This window comes from Triturus cristatus, chromosome 4_1 (genome assembly GCF_964204655.1).
Source record: "Triturus cristatus chromosome 4_1, aTriCri1.1, whole genome shotgun sequence".
Lineage (NCBI taxonomy): Eukaryota > Metazoa > Chordata > Amphibia > Caudata > Salamandridae > Triturus > Triturus cristatus.
Window position 1 is genome coordinate 597,760,175 of NC_140585.1, and position 21,854 is coordinate 597,782,028.

At 45.3% G+C, this 21,854-nt stretch overlaps 1 long non-coding RNA gene across 3 annotated transcripts in view; it reads left to right on the top strand.

Annotated features, from left to right (window-relative positions):
- The window catches only part of LOC146855267 (uncharacterized), a 139,583-nt gene extending 118,740 nt beyond the window's left edge, over positions 1-20,843 (top strand). Inside the window, exons 4-7 of one of the 3 annotated variants that reach the window (XR_014981304.1) lie at positions 300-475; positions 17,748-17,810; positions 17,947-17,992; positions 18,758-20,843. This is a non-coding gene — a long non-coding RNA (uncharacterized LOC146855267). Of the gene's footprint in view, positions 1-299; positions 476-17,747; positions 17,811-17,946 lie in introns of all 3 variants that reach the window. The other 2 variants (XR_014981303.1, XR_014981305.1) reach the window with 2 other exon arrangements.
- Positions 20,844-21,854: the final 1,011 nt, after the last annotated feature.

A 21,854-nucleotide genomic window follows, 5' to 3' on the forward strand; every position in this document is an offset into this window, starting at 1 on the left:
CCTGCATGAGTGCTCCCCGGTTAACCGTACTCTCACTTAGAACTGTTATGAAGGTTGCCATTACTTTGCTATATTTTGAAATTGTCTCTTTCTCTCTCCGCTGCATTGCCGTGATTTTAAGGCTTATTAGATTGCATCTCAAAATATGCCTCTGAGACCTGGTCTTTGCTAAGACTGTGTAGTTTTATGATTTAACCAAGTGTATCCTAACATTTATCATTTGAACGTGCGTCTTCAAATAAATTGTGAACAATCCTGAATCAGTTCCTGCCTCTCACATGTGTACTTCCTTATTTTAGATAGAGCACCCCCGATAAAATTAAGCTGGTACAGTGCCCCCAGAGAAAACCACTTGGTGACTACGAATCGGACGTGCACAGCCTCCCAGCGGGCAATGAAAAGGAACCGGTTTCCCTGTGACAACGGACGGAGATTGCCCTTCGGTGCCTCTTTCTGACTACGCCGACACAACAGGGTAAGTCAAAGAAAAGAGTCTATTTTTTCCCTTATTCTCTTGGTCTTCTCCCCCGATGTGCTGTTTGCCTGTATTGTAGGTTGAGCATTTGTAGGTGCATCCCTATCCAAAGGCACAGTTCCTTGCACTAAACTGGTGTCTTGCCACATTAAAACACGCCTCCTTCTTTAAACACTTGTAAACAGGCACTGAGTCAGGAGTTAGTGTTAAGAAGTTAGAAAATTGTGGGTTTCACTGTTTCATGCATGATCATTTTTTTTTTGTATATATGTATATTGCCTGTCTAAAATAAGATGAGGCACCTATCTAGCTAGTGCAGATGGGTAAGAGAAAACAGCGCCTTGCGTGCTCCAGCTCTTGCAGGTTCTGGAAGAGCCAGAACCCCAAAATAATTGTCAGCTCACGTCTTGTGGGCGGCGCGGGAGGTTTAGTGATTACAGTGATCAGACAACTCCAGCTTGTGCGTGTGATCGCCGGCATATACATTTCAGCACTGGCAGGACAGTTAGTGATCGTCAGTACATATATATTTAACTACTGACAGGAGAGTTAATATAAATAAGCTTTGTGAAAAAAGAGTAGCATTCGGACAAGGTTATTTTTTCCTGCTTAGCTACAGAAAAGGCAAGTGTGCCTCTCTCACAGTAAGCTTCCTGTAGTGGTTCCCTGTCCCCCCCGCTTGAAAAGAAAAAATAAAGGCTCTTATTTATTGCAACGTTTTTTCTAACATGAAATAAATACGTTCATTCTGTCTTCATTCAGTCACAAACTGCACAATTTTGCCTGTTTAAAAAAAAAAAAAATTCAGTCAAGAATGTATATTAAATTTCTGTATAAATTGTTTCGTATTTGTATAACAAGCTTGTGATTATTTTTGTGCTCATATCTTCTATTGATTATATTGTGGTTTCTTCTAAAACACCGGTGCCGGGTGCATTGATTCAAAACTTTTAGTTGTTTAGCGAGAAAATTAATTAGGTGTATAAATATATTGTCATATGCACATTGATAGTCTTTGAATCCACCGTGATTATTATTATTAAATCCGCTGCCCCTCCACCCATGTCTTGCTAAATATTAGTATGTAGTGGCACAGTGTCACAATTAGTGCCACAGTTACTTTCCAAATAGCAGTCCTCACGTTAACGTGCCTAGCCCCATAGTGTACGACAGGATTTGTGCACGTAATGAATAATAACCAACAGCAAATAACTGAACTAGTTTTGCATTTAGTACACAATAGAGCGGTCGCTGTGTATAATACTAACACAGATACACTTTCTGCACTAACAGAATATCAGAGTGATCCTATATCTATAGCGTGGGACATCCTGGGAGTTCACTTTGCATCAACATCAGAAGTAAGGATATCTGCACTGACTCTGATAGAATTGCCACCACCAGGAACAGTTCATACACATCCACCAGGTACTGCTTATACATATCACGGGCCTAATCCACATCTTCCATATAGCACACGTCCAGATCTTGTCTGGCTACACTATTCACCGAGTTCTTTCACTGCGGACGACTCACGCTACATACCATTCCTATACTCGCCAGTGTCTCCAGTAATAATTAGCGATTGTTGGGGCTCCTCCTCGGGATCCACCTATTCAGTGGGACCCGTAGAGGATATCAGCAGTCCTGACCTCACCCTCCCAGACACGGCAACATCATCCACATCTATCTCCAATGGTACAATAGAGTAAGAAGACTCTCAGGACACCCATTCACCACTGCTGCGAGCACTCTTAAGGAGTCCACAGCCAGACGAGGAGCATGTGCCTGCTCCAGAGGCGGATTAGCTTCCGCAGAACAATACTAAGGAATGAGCGCAGCATCAGTGAACTCTGCAGCACCACAGTTTGTTGTATATATCATTAACAGACACATTATTAGTCTCTCTGAGGGTCACCCTTCCTCCTTCACTCCGGTCACACCCTTACTTAACACTGTCCTCTTGACCGTGTTTCAAGTCCTGGGAATTGACGTAACACACAAACAACAAGTCAGACTGACAATAGTTCCCAAACACATTTGCCAGCTACATCCCAGGACAGCTGTTTCAATACAAAAAATAAGTATGGCCACTCCATTGCAGCACGTACTAAAGAACTTCACAGGGCAAGAACAGTGCATCAATTAAACACTGTAGGAAGCTGCACAAACACACAAAGAACTTGACACACCCTGGCCCCCTGAAGGTACCTTTGATCGTGCCACACTAGATCATGCCACAACATTCCTAGAAGCGAAAAACTCCGGCTGCAAGCTTCAAAAACATAAAGACACCTTAGCATTGTGGCGCTTCTTTAAGGAAAATGCTGAGCTGACACTGATGCCCACAGCCCCTCCGCCTGCATACCATATGAGCGGGATGTATCCCGGACTCATTATTAATTCAAACTTAGAGCCAACATCAAATGACAAAGCAGCTGTGAGCCACTCTGACCTCTTTTCTGAAGACCCCTTTCATCTACAATATGACAGTTTGCTGGACCACGTCTAAACACTGCCACCTCTTACTGCCCAGAGCCCAATGATAGAAGCTGTGATGCCAGGACTACCAGGTCAAATAGCTGCACAATTCACCCCGAAGCTCACACAAGCGCAAAATAATGCAGCACAACAGCAAGATGAGGATGAAGAGAGCGATAGTGCTTCCCACATATTGCATCAAACTTCTCACAATGCATACTCTGGTTCCAACCCATCTCTCACTGGTGAACACCAACCACTTACAAGTCTGCATTGCCTATGCAATGCACACTTCCCCGTCAGTACACTCTCCCAGCGTGAGGATAGGGCTTCCATCCTGGACCTTCAAATTACCAATAGGGAGGGCAGGGATAGCGAGCAAGAATACCCTGAGACATTTTCCCAGCCCCACTTCACCAAATGGAGAAACGGGCAGGACTTAAACAAAAGAATGGATAGCATCACACTAGGCGAACACCACACAGATTTGCTACACAAAATGCAGTCACCAAGCCCCACTGGCGAGGCTGCAGCTGTCAGGCACCTGTCGATAAAATTAGAACAAATGCATGACCAACTCACTGAACTACTCGGTGATGGAGGCCTCACTGAATGAAAGACCAGACACACCGCCACAGCAGGCGCTGGAGATACAAATTCCTGGGGAAACACAGGGTGCAGCAATGCCACAAGCAAATGAAGCAGCTGCCTCGGGTATACCCCAGCTAAGGGCATCAACTAGTGATGCCAACTTCTTTGCTCAAAGTCAGCAACAACCCCCACAAACATTAAGACCAGCCCTGACATTCAGCTCACCACCCAGGTCCACGCTCAATTTAATGCACAACACCGAACAGAGGGAGCTTTATGACATAGATGTACGAAAAGAAAAGAGAAGAAGAAGGACAGAAACAGAATTATTAGAAGTGCTTGGGACACATGGCAGACTGGACATGTCCTATGATGTCTCGGGTACAGCATCAATTCGCTCTATTAGACAGAGAATTAACTATAACATGATGCTCAGCAAACAAACAGCCTCACCCTACACTAAATTAACGCCAAATGAGATAGTTACACTCAGAGAGGATTCTGACTTTTATGTCGATCCCTTCACTGATAATCTGGCAAGTTGGACAGAAAGCCAACCACAGATGATCACATGGCCACAAACTGGGTCCTTTGATCCATAAACAACCGCAGAAGATTGCATCCTACATGGGGAGGGAGATAAAGACTGGGAGTAAGGTTACATGGGGGCAAGCCTAAAAATGTGCACGTGAATATGACCCCACCCTGCACACCCGACCCTCAGCAGCAGGCACTAGGGTAACACATCAGATGCCACTACTGTTAAAAAATGCCAATGACCCCCCCCCCCCCCATCTATGTGCCATGGTCACAAATGGACAAAGACAATTTCAAAAAACAACTCCCACCACTCACAGCGGGCGCTGGAAAGTGGATAGCCATGTTAGAAAAGCACACTGCAGGTGTCAACCTAGGAATAGGGGAAGTCAAAAGTCTGCTTATCTCCCTCATTGGAGAAGACGCAGAAGATATATTCACACATGTCAATAACAAAATTTCGATCACTGGCACAGAATATGATGGTGAAGCATTTAACAAAATAAGAGCATGCGTCTGGTCCCAATTGCGCCACAAATTCCCAGATGTCCCAGACATCGGTTCACTAATGTCACAAACAATGCAACAAAATGAGAACCCAGCACAATACATTTCTAGAATGAAGGAAAAATGGCATCAGGAATTGGGAGAAAAATTGATCGCAACAGGAGGGAACAGTAGGTTCTTCTACCACACAGTAAAGAAGGGACTTCCCACTGACGTACAGGACAAGTTAGATGGGATAATAGCAATGGAATCCAAACCATGGCCTGAAATACAAGATCACATTATTCACTTCTGTAAAAAGAAGCAAGAACAGGCAATTAACAATCGAAAATGCAGCCGCCAAGCTAGTGCAGCAGAAACTTAATAAGAAAAAGGATGCTCCAGATACAGTCCTGCTCGCAGCACCAGTAAACCAGATGACTGCTGTTACAGGATACCCGCAGAATGCCCTGAATGCGTTAGCAGGTAACACCCAGGGAGGTGCACCATACATGCAAGCACAGCCCACCTATAATATTGAACAACAACAGCCATATTATGGTAACCAGCAGAATAGGCCTAGGAACACAAGGATGCAGGGTGGAGGTAGAGGACTGGGTCAACAAAGGGCTGCAGAACAGCCAGAACCCCCGTTATGCTTTTACTGACAGAGACGAGAACACTTCTTAAGGAAGGGCGGTGGTCAGAGGAACTTTTTGCAGGGTTATCCCCAAACTTTTTGCTTCTTCCTCCTTTATTTTTTCTGACCTGTGGTTGTTGGCAATAGGACTCTGGGCACTTTACCACTGCTGATCAGTGCTAAAGTGCATATGCTCTCTGTATAAATTGTTATATTGATTGGTTATCCATGATAGGTATATTTGTTTCACCTGTCAGCCCCTAGTAAAGTACACGGAATGTGCCAGGGCTTGTGATTCAAATGCTACTAGTGGGTCTGCAGCACTGATTGTGCCACCCACAGGAGTAGCGCTAAAATGATGTCTTAGGCCTGCTTGCAGTGCCTTTGTGCAGTCCAGGACTGCCATGTCGACCTGGCCAGTGCAACCACTGACCAGGCCTTATCCTTCCCTTTCTGTACATGTCAGGCATCCCTTTGGTGGCCCTAGGTACCCCCCTGGGCTGGGTGCAGTGTATCTGAAAGGTAGGGCATGTACTGAGGTGTGTAACATGCCCTGGTAGTGAATTACAGCCATTTTCGTTTTTCACTGCTGAGAGGCTATCTTGCCCATAGGACAGAATGGGGGAGGCTGTCTACATGCCTATCTTCCCCTAAAGGCAAGATAGAAAATCCAAGTTTGGAATCTTTGTGTTCAGAATTTAATTATACATCTTTTTAGAAAGATGGTTTTTAAATTCACTGTGTGAGAATAGCACTTTTTAGAAAGTAGCCATTCTCCTGTTTAACCTTCCTGTGTGCCTGTGTGCTGGTTGGCTGACTGGTGTCATATGATGGGCTAGGTGGCTCCAGGAGTCTGGATGAGTCAGCAGCAGGGTGAATAGGGAGATATGCTCTAGATGGGTGGGAGGAGTAGCCCCTGGGTTTGAGTAGGGCTGCCTCTGCCAGCACAATGCCGGCTCCACCCCCTGCTGGCCAGGCTGAGGACTCTGCCTCTGCCAGCACAAAGAAGGCTCCACCTCCTGCTGAGCGTCTAACGACCCTGCCCCTCACTCTGAAAGGAACCAGGTGCACCAGGGCAGAGCACACCCAGGAACTGGTTTGAGCAGGGGAATCCCCCCACTGAAACAAAGAGAGACAAAGACTTGGAGGGGTATAAGAAGAGGACCCCAGACACCTAAACTTTAGATCACTGTGGAACTAAGAAGGAACCTCTGCCAAGGAGAAAGCTGAAAAGAACTGAAAAGGAGAAGACTGCCTGCTTGCTGTTTTGCTTTGCTGCCAAGGAGAGGGGAAGGACGTTGCTGTGTCCCCTTCTTTTGATTCTGATCTCCAAGGGCCTGAGGAGAGCTGGCTCCCTGTTAAGAAGTCCCAGGAACAAAAAGACTTCACCACCAGCTCCCCTGGAACTCTGCTGAGGGAGTACTGACCTGCCTTGGAGTGCTTGCCTAGTCTTGGGGCCTCAGGAGGTCGTTTTGCTGTATTTGGGAGCTGGGAAGCAGAAGCATGAACAAGAGTAACTGGTACCCTGATTTTTACATCCTGGAGTACTTTCTGCAAACTCTTGAACTATCTTTAAAGTAACCTTTTTAATTGTATGTTGGTTTTTCTGTAGTGTTTGGTCTTGTGAAGTTTTTAGTAAAGATACCTTATTTTTCTAAAACTGGTGTGGAGTAAATCTGTGGTGTTTTCACTGTGTTACTGTGAGTGTTGGTACACATACTTTACACATTGCCTTTGATAGCCTTGACTGCTCAGGCCAAGCTACCTAGAGGGTGAGCAGGGGTCATCTTAACAGTGTATCCCCCTTTCCCTGACTAGAAGCAAGGGTCCCTACTTGGACAGTGGTACCTACCCTGCCAACTAGAGACCCCCAGATCTAACAGCCCCCCACCCAATACCAACAACAGCAGCAAATGCAGCCACAGTCAGTTCAGCCCCAAATAATATATTCCTTCCTCCCACCAGAACAGCAGCAGCCCATGCAACAACAATTACAATTACAAGAACCTGCGATTACCCAATTACAGGTACCAACTACACAAGCACAGCCACAAGTACAACAGCAACAAACACCTGTATATCAAATGATGCCCCAAGCACAAGCATTTGTACCTCAGGGAGGCACAGTGATATCATCCACCAACCAATTTGCGCAGGGCACCATCCAGCAGTACCAGGCTAGAGGGTATCACAGTTAGGACAGCCCACAGACAGCTCTTGTGTGCCCAGTTTTGTCATGTAAAACAGATTTTAAGGAGGACCCCATTGCTTTTGTTAAGATAAACAATAAAACTTACAGCTTTCTCATTGACACAGGTGCTTCTTATTCCTATATTACAGGAGGAGCACTGCCCATTTCAAATCAGATAGCGGACACACAGGGCTTCTCTGGGGCAATAGCTAAGGTCCCTTTCACCAAGCCAGTTCCAATAGAAACAAGAGGTAAATACGTGGAACAATGTCTGCTCTATTCACCATGGTCCCCAGTGAATTTCCTGGGCCATGACCTCATGGCAAAATTAAACCTAACTGTGGGACTTGGCCCTTTTTGGCTAAAGTTTCCTAAACATTTTGCTTTTCCCCTAGAGCTTTTTTGCCTGATATGAGTTGACAACTTAGATGCTTTGGCAATTACACCTCAGAGAAATAGAGGAAAGTACACCCGTTCAAGAGGAAGAGCTATGGAAGAAGAGGGGAGTACAACAAGATCCCTCTGATTTTACCTATAGACAAACAATGACAGGAAACCTGTCATGCCACAGGCCTTATTACAAGTAGCGCTAGACCAGTTACACCTTCCTACACATGTTTCCTGAGATAATATGTTCACCACCCTACAGACTGACTGGTTCTTCCCCAATGCCCACAAATTAATACAGCTTTTTGTCAATAAATGCCTCATTTGTCAGCAGTACTCAACAAACCCCACCATGAAAACAGTTGCCTCTACAATACAAAAACCAGAAGGCCCTTTCAAAGAACTCCACATCGAGTATGTGGACATGATTGATCGCTGCCAAAATTATCGATACCTCATTGTGGTAGTATGCCCATTCTCACGATGGATTGAAGCTGGACCATGTGTCCACTGCGATGCCAAAGCAGCAGCTAATTTCCTGGTCTGTGAGGCCATTTCGTGCTGGGGTCTGCCAGACGCGATCCGTTCTGACAACGGCAGCCATTTTTCAAACGCCATTTTTGCCCTTCTCACAACAACATTAGGGATTAAGCATAAATTGACATCAGCATATCGCCCACAAAGTAATGGCATTTGTGAATGCCTTAACGGCCTTCTCAAAGGTAAAATAAGCAAGATAAGTGCCACAATTGGAAAGAAATTGCTCTATTGCCTACCAATTGCCCTATTTGCCCTCAGAAACTCTCCCAGTTCCGATCACCACCTAATCCCTCACCAGATTGTCACTGGTCGATCAATAAATGTATCAGTCCCCTCAACAAGACCCTAAAGTTCCTCTGAAATTGTGAATGCTGAAATGTTTGAATATTTATGTGCACTAACACACACTGTGCAGTTCCTCTCTACTCAGATATCAAAGAGGAACGACAAGGGCCCAATCGCTCCTGAGCTCTCACCTATATGTCCCGGAACACAGATCTTTGTCAGAAAAGCTGTTAGAAAGTGGAAAGACACCAAATTTGAAGGACCTTTTACAGTCATAGACTCTTCACCCACAGCTGTATCACCAAGAGGAAAGCAGGGATCCACCAGTCGGACATCAGGATCAACCCGGTACCATCCCAGACCTAATGATGAACAATAACAGGAAGGCACCATGTCTCCATTGACTGTCCAAGAAGAAGAATACGGTGCTCGCTTGGTCGTTCATGGATTCAGACGCAACAGAAACACCCGCCGCATAGAAATTTCCTATTTGAAGTTATGTACATACATATTATATTTTACATTATTGTCGGTGTGTCAATAGGGATCATTAACTGATTTGCAGTTATTTCACATTGTACTGATAAAAAGGCCTATACTACTAAAAAAGTCAAAGTTGTCAACACCACTGTGCACCCCAAATTGCTTCCCCATCTACCTGTTAGCACACATGTTGCAAATAGCACCCCTAGTAATGAAAAGGGTTCAACATCCTCTGTCAGTGCTGTCAGCACCCCAAATAATTATGTGCATATCACGTTATCATCTCCTGCACCCATTGAAAATGAAACAGAATGGGACAGCACCTTTAATATCACATCACACCACCCACAGCTGTCCCGCAGACAGGCCCCACCAGCCTGGCCCTGTAACATCCATAGGGCCGTCATCAACTCCATCTCGCAACACCCCATACCTCCACTCAAACTACAGAGTCCTGATGAGTCAACAGGGGACCATGGGGTCCATAACTCCCTATTAGACAACATGTGCTATAAGGATATGACAGCAGCTGGCAAGCAGGTCACAAACCAATCGTGTTATGTGTGCTCATATATTCCCCATGCAGTAGGCGCAGATAGACTGATTTTTCCTAGAGAAGTCCCACCACGCACTGCCAAATGCCTTGTACGCCTGTTCCTTTGCCGCATACAAGGACAAGTCCAGGTCATTACGGCTGACATTTACACAGCATATGTAAATTCCCCACTCTGGGACTACAACTACATCACACACAAAGTTATCTCTGACACAACTACCCTCGAGGAGGTAATACAGGGCATGTATAGAAGAGGAATACCTGACATGGACTCAAGTGCACCTCAGATTAGGAAGCATGGCTATATCTCTGTATCACACACTACCAAGTAAGAAAGAGGGTCTTAGGGAGATTTATAGACCTGCGCGGGTCCCTAGAAAAAATTATATAAAAACAGACAAGTAAACGGCGCAACTCAACAGGACACCAAACATTGGGGAAAGTCCCCTTTAAGAGGACGGAATCCCATCTCCCACCGAGGTGGCATGCTTCATCATTTGGGATCTCCTCTTAGCTGCAACCTAGTGCAGCCAAGGAGCTACAACTCCTTGCTAGCGTAAAGGAGGAGCTTGTGGATGTTTTAGTGTAGTGTAATCCGGGGGCTAGATCTCCTGAGATTGATGAAGCAAAAAACAGTGTGGTGAGAATACGTAGTACAGTGTAAAAGAGAGGTGTGTTAAAATTGACTACCAGGAGAAAAATAAATGTATTGAGTAACCTGTGGTGTCAAGAATTAAAAGCAGTCAAGGCGCGGTCTGAAAAAAGCAAAACCAAAGGAAATGATGGACGGAGTGTTGAACATTGCAAGCACTCACCCCCAGTCAACTGATCTGGGTTTAATCCATCACCGTTCTTTAGCCCACTCTGCCACCCCAGTTCAGACATGGCCATATGCAAATCAGTCTGACCCTGTGCCTCATGGGAACAGTCCAGCCCGAACTGCCAAGCCATGTCTTCCCTGGACCGGAAACAAGCTTCCTAGGACCGGTTTCTGGCATTTCAGCCGTCTTCAGCCAGGCTTGCTTGAATCCAGTGGCAAAGTGAGCAAGGGACTCACGTCTGAGCATACCCTGCCAACTTATGGCGAACAAAGCAAAACCAAAGGAAATGATGGACGGAGTGTTGAACATTGCAAGCACTCACCCCCAGTCAACTGATCTGGGTTTAATCCATCACCGTTCTTTAGCCCACTCTGCCACCCCAGTTCAGACATGGCCATATGCAAATCAGTCTGATCCTGTGCCTCATGGGAACAGTCCAGCTCGAACTGCCAAGCCATGTCTTCCCTGGACCGGAAACAAGCTTCCCAGGACCGGTTTCTGGCATTTCAGCCGTCTTCAGCCAGGCTTGCTTGAATCCAGTGGCAAAGTGAGCAAGGGACTCACGTCTGAGCATACCCTGCCAACTTATGGCAAACAAAGCAAAACCAAAGGAAATGATGGACGGAGTGTTGAACATAGCAAGCACTCACCCCCAGTCAACTGATCTGGGTTTAATCCATCACCGTTCTTTAGCCCACTCTGCCACCCCAGTTCAGACATGGCCATATGCAAATCAGTCTGACCCTGTGCCTCATGGGAACAGTCCAGCTTGAACTGCCAAGCCATGTCTTCCCTGGACCGGAAACAAGCTTCCCAGGACCGGTTTCTGGCATTTCAGCCGTCTTCAGCCAGGCTTGCTTGAATCCAGTGGCAAAGTGAGCAAGGGACTCACGTCTGAGCATACCCTGCCAACTTATGGCAAACAAAGCAAAACCAAAGGAAATGATGGACGGAGTGTTGAACATTGCAAGCACTCACCCCCAGTCAACTGATCTGGGTTTAATCCATCACCGTTCTTTAGCCCACTCTGCCACCCCAGTTCAGACATGGCCATATGCAAATCAGTCTGACCCTGTGCGTCATGGGAATAGTCCAGCCCGAACTGCCAAGCCATGTCTTCCCTGGACCGGAAACAAGCTTCCTAGGACCGGTTTCTGGCATTTCAGCCGTCTTCAGCCAGGCTTGCTTGAATCCAGTGGCAAAGTGAGCAAGGAACTCATGTCTGAGCATACCCTGCCAACTTATGGCAAACAAAGCAAAACCAAAGGAAATGATGGACGGAGTGTTGAACATTGCAAGCACTCACCCCCAGTCAACTGATCTGGGTTTAATCCATCACCGTTCTTTAGCCCAATCCGCCACCCCAGTTCAGACATGGCCATATGCAAATCAGTCTGACCCTGTGCGCCATGGGAACAGTCCAGCCCGAACTGCCAAGCCATGTCTTCCCTGGACCGGAAACAAGCTTCCTAGGACCGGTTTCTGGCATTTCAGCCGTCTTCAGCCAGGCTTGCTTGAATCCAGTGGCAAAGTGAGCAAGGCAAATGTACCCAATGTGTAGAGAATAGGTAAAGGAATATTCTGGAAAGGGAACCCAAATCAGAAAGTTGCTGCTAGTGTGAAATTCCCCGACAGTATCCTCTGGTGAAACCAGCACGTAGTTATATTGCATAAACTGTGAAGGAATCCCCGGTGACAGCATTAGAAGTAGACAGCCGCTCCTGCTGAAGGTGCAGACCCATGCAATGTAGATTTTTTATCAAAGAATTCATATATAATGAATATCTAGCTCTACTTCTTCAGGGGTTTAAACAAGGGTCCACGGGATCTCATCATTGAGCCACTCTAAGTCACTGTGTAGCTTAAAGACCCAGCGCTGAATAAAAATCTAGACACGTCAGTGATATGTGCTGGTATGTATGGCTGCTCTAGAATGGTCCAAATCATGTCCTCAGGCTTGTGATTGAGCTCGAGGAAGTGGTTGGTCAATCTAGTAGATTTTTTTTGCACCGGATAGTGCTCTTATGCTCCATGATCCTCTGTTTAATCTTTCTAGTTGTCATACTGACATACTTTTTAGGTCTCGTGACGTACGCAGCGCATGCGCTGCTCTCGTCATACAAGACTTCTTGGAATCGATACGATTCCAGAAGTCATGTCGCAGCTCCGCCTCCAATTTTGATTGGTGCGGGTCATTTTGCGTCATGGATGAGGCAAAACACAGTGTAATGATTGCACCGGAGGCAACCATTACACTGAGGGTTGCCACCCTGTCCCCCTTTGGCCCCGCCCACCTAGATTTGATCTTTTACTTGCGGCGGGAGACAGTGTCTCTCAATTAGCCGCGAAGCACTTCTTTTTTGCTATTAGCGCGTTTGTGTTTAACAATGGCTGACACGCCTTTCATTTCTCCTACACGCTATCTTGTTACTATACACTTGAGGCGTGGTGTCTTTTTCTTTAGTATTGCCATTTGTTTTGTTGCGTGAACTCGCCAGCACATAATCCTCTCCCAAATCGGAGCTTGTTTTAAAGTGATATTCGGAAAATGATTCCCGGTTGCATGTGAGCTGAAACCTTTCAAAGCAGAAGATGTAAGTGTTCAACATGATTCTAATGATTCTAAACACAAGTTGTGTACAGTGATGTTCCACTCTAGCGCTGAAATGCTGACCACTCTACTTTTTTGCTCAAAGCATTAGTTTATCGTACATTTCCACAACACTACCAAAGTTAAAGGAAACGCCTGAAGTTTTGGATAAAAGATTCAGTGCTTCTCATTAAATTTAGAGGCTGATGCTCGCTGAAATGTGATTCTTTTATGCCAACACAGGGCTGGGATCCAGCTCTGAGGCCAGGATCTAATCAGAAGCCCTATTCACAGCGTAAGAAAGCAGATGGTACACAGCCACCTGAGTACAGTCTCTGTGCTCTAGAAGCGGTCAGGAGTTTTTTACTCCACGCATTTGGTGCCCAGTGAAAGCGGTAGGATTCAGTGGCGTAGAGTCATGGAGGGGGGTGTTTGGGGTGTCGCACCCCCAAATAAATGCATACATTGTGCTCTATGCTATCTTGTTACAATTCGTAGTCGTAACCCGTGAGGCTTATGGCGATAATTTTGTTAGTCAAGTTTCTTTATTTATTAGTTCCGTTGTCCAGCATTTGATTCTGTCCACATGTTAATGAGGCAATATTCTGACCAGTCGCAACTAGTCAGTGGCCATACTGTCTGTCTAGTACCTGGAGACCATCATTATCGCGCTGTACAGTTCCAATCATTCCTTTCATGCTTATGTCGGCACCCCTCTGTGAGCATCTGCGGGATTAACAACAGAAAGCCACTTTGCATAACAACAGAAAGCCACTTTGCATACCGATGAGCTGCTGAGGCATGGCTCTGAAAGCTGTAGTTTGTCACACGGAGCGCTTGATTTCCTCTTTCCATACTTGGGTAGCTCGCCCAGGCCTGCTTTTACTTTGCATCCTGGGATTTGTAGTTCCGGTGTTATGATGACATTCACAGGACTAAGCATCGCAGAATGCAAAGAAAAATAGCTGCACGGGTTGTGCTACTTGCACACGTAGCTGGGCAACGTCAGAGCTCTGCATAAACGCTGGTTTGAAGGGGGGTGTGAAATATGACGCAGATTGCTACGTTCAGTTGATGAAATGTGTCGGTAACTCACGTCTACCAAGCGGTGACCCATGACCTGAAGCAACCATTGGGATTTTTTTTTTGTTTGTCCTTTACATAAAACAGCATTCTGGGAATTGTAGTTTAAAATGGGTTGGACCTTTTTAAGAACAAGATGAAGCTGTCAAATGAAGGACTATAGCAAACTTCAAATGAAGCAGCTAAAGAGGCTGTGTTAACAGAGGCAGCACTCTGGGCTGACAGCCTACAAGCACATAGGCACTCCTCGCTGAAAACGCATATGCAAAGCACAGAGGCATAGCTCTTTACTCAAACTGACATCAAGCAGGCAGCACTGTACAATCACATGAAACAGGCAGCACTTTACAGTCATATGGATCACGTAGTGCGCCAGGGTGACACGAGGCAAACAGCACTATACACTAATCGACACAAAACAGGCAGCACTGTGCTTGGGTGATGAAGGCAGCACTTTACACTCACATATAGCAGGCAGTACTGTACTCCCATGTGAAGCAGGCAGCACTTTACACTCACAGGAAGCAGGCAGTATTGTACTCCCATATGAAGCAGGCAGCACTTAACAATCACATGAAGCAGGCAGTACTGTACTCTCATGTGAAGCAGGCGGCACTTTACACTCACATGAAGCAGGAGTGCTCCATGGTGACACAAGACAATGAGGACTATACACTAACCGACACAAACCAGGCAGCACTGTGCTCTGATGATGCAGGCAGCACTTTACACTCACATGAAGCATATAGCGCGAACTCGACCCACAGGTATCATAGCGCTTTTCATGAGCATCAGTGGATGCAACTAGTTTGTTTGTGTAACAGCTGTCACTTCACCTCTTCAGAGTAATCGTGTGGTGTGCTCACCCTCCCCCAGCACCCACAGAAGCGGAAGAAGTTAGTGTCGTACAGAGCTACCCACCAACAAAGCAAGGATCCCCTCACAGATGCTCCATTCCCACACCGCCATGGTTTGCATTTAGGCACGGCGCTTCCTCGAACACTTCACTGCCCTTTGCCAGTAACACAGCGTGGAGCCTCTTTAGTACCCACCCAAGATCGAATGACTTACTAGTCGGCGCAAGGATGTTCTGTTGACTCAATAACTTCTTATCTGCTGCCTGAAAACCCGTCCCGGGGCATTCAGGCACCCTCTGGATTGAAGCTCTACTGCCTCATCACTGGGAAGCCATGTGAGAAGTTACTGCTCTGTTTGCCCGCATGTATGGAGACAGTCGATAACGTGTAATTTAGTGTAGCTTGTAACTTGTCAGTCCAGCTGTTGAACTGCATCAGCAAGGGAGATGATGATAACGTGTCTTTTCTCCAGTACTTCATACCTCACGTCTGCATTTGGATTCGCTGTATCTAAGCAAGTTTCTCCCTCACAGCCCTAGAACCTCCCTCACCTTTGTTGTCACATAACCTTCTCAACAACCCCACGTCATCATTTTACTAAAGATTTCAGGAAGGATGTGGTAGGTTCTAGGGCTGTGCGAGTTAAGTGTTTGGGCTGGACTAAAAAGCCTAGACAAAGCATAATATTGTTACAGAAAGCAATGTGTCCGGAAGAGACAGCATACGCATCACACGGATGAACAGCCTCAATTTTGCAGCCAAAGTTTGGGTATAATCTTCACAAGTTAAAACATTAGTGTGTCTGTGCGCAAGGACATACTCATGTTTGGAATCATAGGATGTTGAGCGGATGTCAGGCGCGAACCTGTTTGACAGAAAATAAAATGCTGGCGCTTGAGAGAAAGGGACCGGGAGGAAGCAAAACACCCTCTCAAAGCTCTGAGCAAAAGCATGTTTGTCAAAGGACAACAAGAACGGAAGAATTTTCAATATAATATACTGTAAATTCATAGTTGTTGCTTATGTACCTAATGCAATTTACAGCCATCGAGAAAGCCAATAGTGCTGGCTTGTTGTAGGTGCAATGTTACTTGTGTTATATATCTGGATGAATGGACAGAAGCAGCAAATACCAGTCAGGCGGCACACTATGCTAAGAACAGATTTTTAGCTTAAGTGTTTTAAGCCACGCCTTTGATTACATCGGCCACTCCCCATGCAATAGGTCTCGCGTTTCATTAAGTTAAAGCCATTTGCTTTGCTATACGATACCATTAGCAAACCAAAGGGCTTTAACTTAATCAAAGGCGAGACCTATTGCATTTTCAACGCTTGTTATGACAAGGACACGTTATCAAATAAATGACTCTCTCGCTGTTGCAATTTGTGTGCTTGGTTTGTCTCCACGGTCTGTGAGTCCCAATGTCTAACTCTGTGGTGTGTTAGGTTTGTAGACACACTGCACAAGTACCGCACGGATAGTGTCCCTGGACCGCTGGCATGTTCCAAAGTGTAGCTGATCCTGTGACAGTGCCACCTCTGGGTCATGTGTGGACAAGAGCATTCCGCAAGTTTGCACCTCTTTTGAAGGAAAACAGGGGGGGAGGTAGCTTGTCATGTCCTACATTGAGAATGCGCCAGTGTTTACGCACGATCTTCTGAATCTGGTTGGACTGTGTGCTGAATGTATTCACACAAGTAAGTCTCGTAAGTGGGGGTTTAGGCACTGCTGGTTCTATCAAAGCTTTGCGGTTGTTGTTAGAAGCTCGTTTGTAAGACTGACGTATCAATCTCTGAGGGTATTTCCTAGCCTGCAGGTTCCAAGATAACACAGTGGCATGTTCCCTGAAGTCTTCAGTGGTCGAACAGTTCCTCCTTAGCCGAAGGAACTGACCAGATGGCAGGCCTTTGCAAAGAGATCTCGGATGGAAACTGTCAAACGTCAATAGCGAGTTTCTTGCAATGGGTTTGGTGTATAGTTCATTCTCTAGACCCCTTTCCGATGGGAAAATACGGAGGTCGCGAAATGGCAGACTGGTTTTACTGGATTCCATGGTGAATTTCAGGAAATTGTTCTGTGTGTTCAACCAGACGTGGAAATCATGGAGTATTACAGCATCGCCTCTCCGTATGATGAAAATATCGTCTATATAGCGTTTACACTCAATGATGTGGCCTCGAAAAGGGTTGTCCTCAATGAGTACACAGTTTTGTTCAAATAGATGTACATAAAAATTCGCCAGGCTGGGGGCGAAAACACTGCCCATCGATGTACCCCATGTTTGGAGGTAAATGTGGCAATTTACCCAGAGTGAACCACTTAAAAAGATTTTGTGTTTCCAACAATTGACACTGTGAGCACTGAGCGTGGTTGACCGCTTTGTTGATTAATCCTTAGCGGATCACTCTATATACATGCCTATTTTCAATGAGTAGTCGGTTTGTGTCTTCGGGCACATTTTATATTATTTAGAAGACTTTGTGATATTTTCATTTGAGTGTAGGCAAATCCTACATGCTTGTGAATTTCTGATACCTGTTGAGGTTGGTGGCAAGTTGGGTGGACCGACAATGCTTCCAACAATAGCAAATTACTTCCACTAACAGTTTGCATTCCACATATATATGCCTATGTGTAATGGGCAGTTGGACTATGTCTTCCTGCACATGACGATATATTGCAGTGACCTCGCCAAACCCTTATTCAGTTAATAAGCATTAGTGGTGATCTCTCTTTTCCACAGAGCGTTGCCTCACGCCCTGAGTTGTTACCAGGAGCGGTGGGTAGTCCTCCCGATTTCTTACGGGTAAGGAGGTTGACATTTTTTCCTTCTCTCTGTACTTCTTAGACATGTAGCATTTTTATTGATTGAAAATGCTTCTCTATAAATAGACAAGTATGATGTTTGCATATTTTGAGTTCGTTTTTCTCTTTTTCAACAGGTGTTCACCACGTATTCCTGTAGTTTCCACTACAAGCATTACACAGGTATACTGTTGGTTGTATCGTTCCCAAACAATTTTATTTTGATTTGTGATAGTTTTCACTCGCTGAATCTTGCAGTAGTAACAACTAGGTCCTGAAGAAAGCCATGATCAAGATTGGCTGAAACATGTAGACCTTTCCTATACTCTTCACTTGCGTGCTCGCACATTTTTTCAGACCACGCCTTGATTGCTTTTAATTCTTGACACCACGGGATACTCAATACATTTATTTTTCTCCTGGTAGTCAATTTTAACACACCTCTCTTTTACACTGCACTACGTATTCTCACCACTCTGCTTTTTGCTTCATCAATCTCAGGAGGTGATGGGATTCCGTCCTCCTAATGAGGACTTCCCCCAATGTTTGGTGTCCTGTTGAGTTGCGCCGTTTACTTGGCTGTTTATATATAATGTTTTCTAGGAACCTGCGGATTCTATATCTCAGTATCCTCACCCCCAGCTAAATGCGATGTCACAATAAAACACAGCCACTCACGCCCATGTCAAAATAGAACTGTGCTGCGCCTATGGGCACAACTTTATTTTAACAACAAGTGGAATGGTCCCGGCTTTGTGATATGCAAAGCAGCATCCTTAGGGTCCCCTCTTGTAGACTCATATTATGAAGAAGGGATAGACAGGGAGGTTGAGGATGAGAGTGAATAAATATGGTCACAGGAAAGCAGAAGGTACACCTCGGGTGGGGAGAAAATGTTAAAACCTAAAAAAGCATTCAAACTAAGGTCACTTCTTCTCTGTTTTCTAGGAAATGGCAACAGCACCATTTTTAATTCAGATATGCAACATGGCACCTCCAGTCTAATGGACCTCTACTGGGCTTGCGGAGAATGTCTCTATCTGTAACTGCCTCCTCAATGGAATGGACCGGCACCTTGGTGACTATGCATGAAGTCCATTTGGTCGTTCCAGCAGCCAATATCTCCCACATCCATTTTCATCCCATGACAGGTGATGTCACCTTGCTCCACCGATACCGGTGAACTGCTCAGTACTTTGCCAACAACGCCTTCGACGACACTCCTTAAGACTTCTGCCTCTTTAACGACGCCCAGTTCTTTGGAAGCGTCGTCCCAATGTTCCAGATAAAAGCAAATGCACGTTGGCTCGCGGTGACCCGCTACGAAGTCATGCGGGCCATCAACAGTACCAGGGATGGGCTAAATACTATCAAGGAAGAACTGCGCCCGAGGCTTTTGGTTCTAGAGCATCGGTATGTCCTGGACATGCTAACTGCGATGGAAGGTGGAGTATGTAGCAAGATCAGAAAATTCTGCTGCACGTTCATACCGGCGAACAATGCACTGAATGGATCACTCACAATGGCCATTGTGGACTTGGACAATTTAGGAAAGAAAATGTTTGAGGAAGGAGGTTCCAGGGCAGACATAGCAAAGGACTGGTTTGATTTTAGCTGGATGCCTTCATGGCTGTCTGCCCTCCTAAAAGAATTGTACCAATTTTCGGAGTGCTGTTGCTCCTGTTTTGCGTCATACAGATAATGAATTACACAAGGACAGGGATATATAGCAAGACCATACATGAGGAAAGTGGACCAGGGAATGGGGATAAATCAGCACTGCTAGAGATAGTTGACCTCACAATGACTGGCTCACACTTATTACAGACCCCTACTGATGCCCACTATCAAGTTCCTACTGCTCCCCCACTTCCCTCCTGGTAGACTCCTAGTAGGAGAGGGTCTTAGTGTAGATCATTATGAATCACTAGCTGACAGGCCTGAAGGAGAATATGTTGAATTAAGAACACAGCTACATAAAGAGTACAAGTGCTCCTATGCTAATGACACGCCCTGGATGCCCCAACAGGACAAAGGCCCAGCCAAATATGCTGTAAGAAATTTGTTCAAAGATGAACAAGAGGAGGGAAATTAACCAGGGTCCTGTTTTACCATATAAATGCCTTAGGCCAATTCTGCCCCACATCTGAAGCATGAGACTCCAATGTGGGCCCACCAGCCAGCATACAGGAATCTGTTAAATTGATCATACTGTCTTAACTATTTTCTAAATATAGTAGACCCTATGCCTCTCTGATAAACTCACAACACATCTCCTCTGCGAAGGAAACAAGCCCCAGCTGTGTCTTATTAGTAAACAAACTCACGGAGCCCCCACTCCTTCATTGTTCTCAGAGTGCAGTTCTCTTCTCACAAACACTGAAATATAGCAATACCACAAAAACAGGGAACATCTCAAGCTAAGAGGAACACATGGGGTGCACTGAGGTGGGGGCCAGTTGCAATCTTTCAATTTCTTCAATATTATTGTATTTTTGCTAGCTTCAAGTAACTAAAGAAAGGCAACATGGTGTGAGAAAATGACATATAACCTTTGTAATCTTCCGCTTTCTTATAAAAATTCCGTGAAGTGACACACATCAGTTTTGCTAAATGTACAAATTGTGGTATGATTGATGTTCAAACACCTTTCATAAGCTGGACTTGTCACACAGTTCCTCATTAAAGTGGTATAAAAGAGCTACCCACAGTCCACTCGACGGAACACCGTGCACCGTGAAACTCTTGGATCACAACCTGCATGAGTGCTACCCAGTTAACGGTACTCTCATTCAGAACTGTTATGAAGGTTGCAATTACTTTGCTATATTTTGAAATTGTCTCTTTCTCTCTCCGCTGCATTGCCCTGGTTTTAAGTCTTATTAGATTGCATATTTTTGCTCTTCATCTCACAATATGCCTCTGAGACCTGGTCTTTGCTAAGACTGCATAGTTTTATGATTTAACCAAGTGTATCTTAACATTTCTTATTTGAAAGTGTGTCTTCAAATAAATTGTAACCAATCATGATTCAGTTCCTGCCTCTCACACGTGTATTTCTTTATTTTAGATCGAGCACCCCTGCTAAAGTTAAGCTGGTACAGTGCCCCCAGAGAAAACCACCCTTTAACAAGGCTTTGATCAATCCCCGGTCACTAATGTGCAGGTGGAGAAGCCTCTAGTGTGCATGTCAAGCTGGCCGGAGGAAGGCAGCTGTCCAACCCGACATGCACACTTTGTGGGCCTAGGTGTTGTGCACTCACTGTCACTGTATGTATATGTCAGTGTCCATCAGATTGAAGCCCCACCCCCTTCAGAGCTGCCAACTGCCCGTGGCTGAAGGCTGACTGCTGCGTGTGTGTGCAGAATAAAATATACATTTTAAAAGTTTGAATTTGTATTTATTCAGTGAATATTCACATGTAATAAGGGGGTCAAAATATGAGTTGGGCAATGACCCAACGCCCTAATGCAGAAACCGACGCTGGTCATTAGTGTCTTTGAGGTGTGCAGTAATAGAAGATTGCCCAAATAGAGGGCGGGGCGGAGCACAAATTCCGCTGCATAGGTTGGCCACTAGCCACTCTCTTCCTTAGTTCAGTTTTTTTGCTTTTTTAGAAAATTATGAGTCATGTGTAGGGTGCACTTTCCTTTACTGCCAGTCTCTCATGGATTGTTCGAAAATTAACTGCTGCCCCACTCTTCATTATCTGCATGGGTCTGCTGAGGAGTAGTCAGAGCCTGTTCCTCATCCTTTTGTGCTGCTGGAAAACATATCTAGTTACATTACATAGCCTTCTCAAACCCATTACTTGAAAGGTCCAAAAGCTGTAATGCTGTGGAAGAACTGGCTAAAGAGAATGGCTTTAAAGTGTTATGTTAAGAGTATTTGGTTAGCACAATCGTGCCATCAGTGTGGGTCCAAATCGCTTTGGAATCAACGCGAACTGCACCACAAAATAAAAAAAAATGCTTGCACTCTTTCTAAGGGTGGAAGTAATGCATCTCTAATGGCAGTAGGTGGCGACTGTCAGGAGGCAGCATT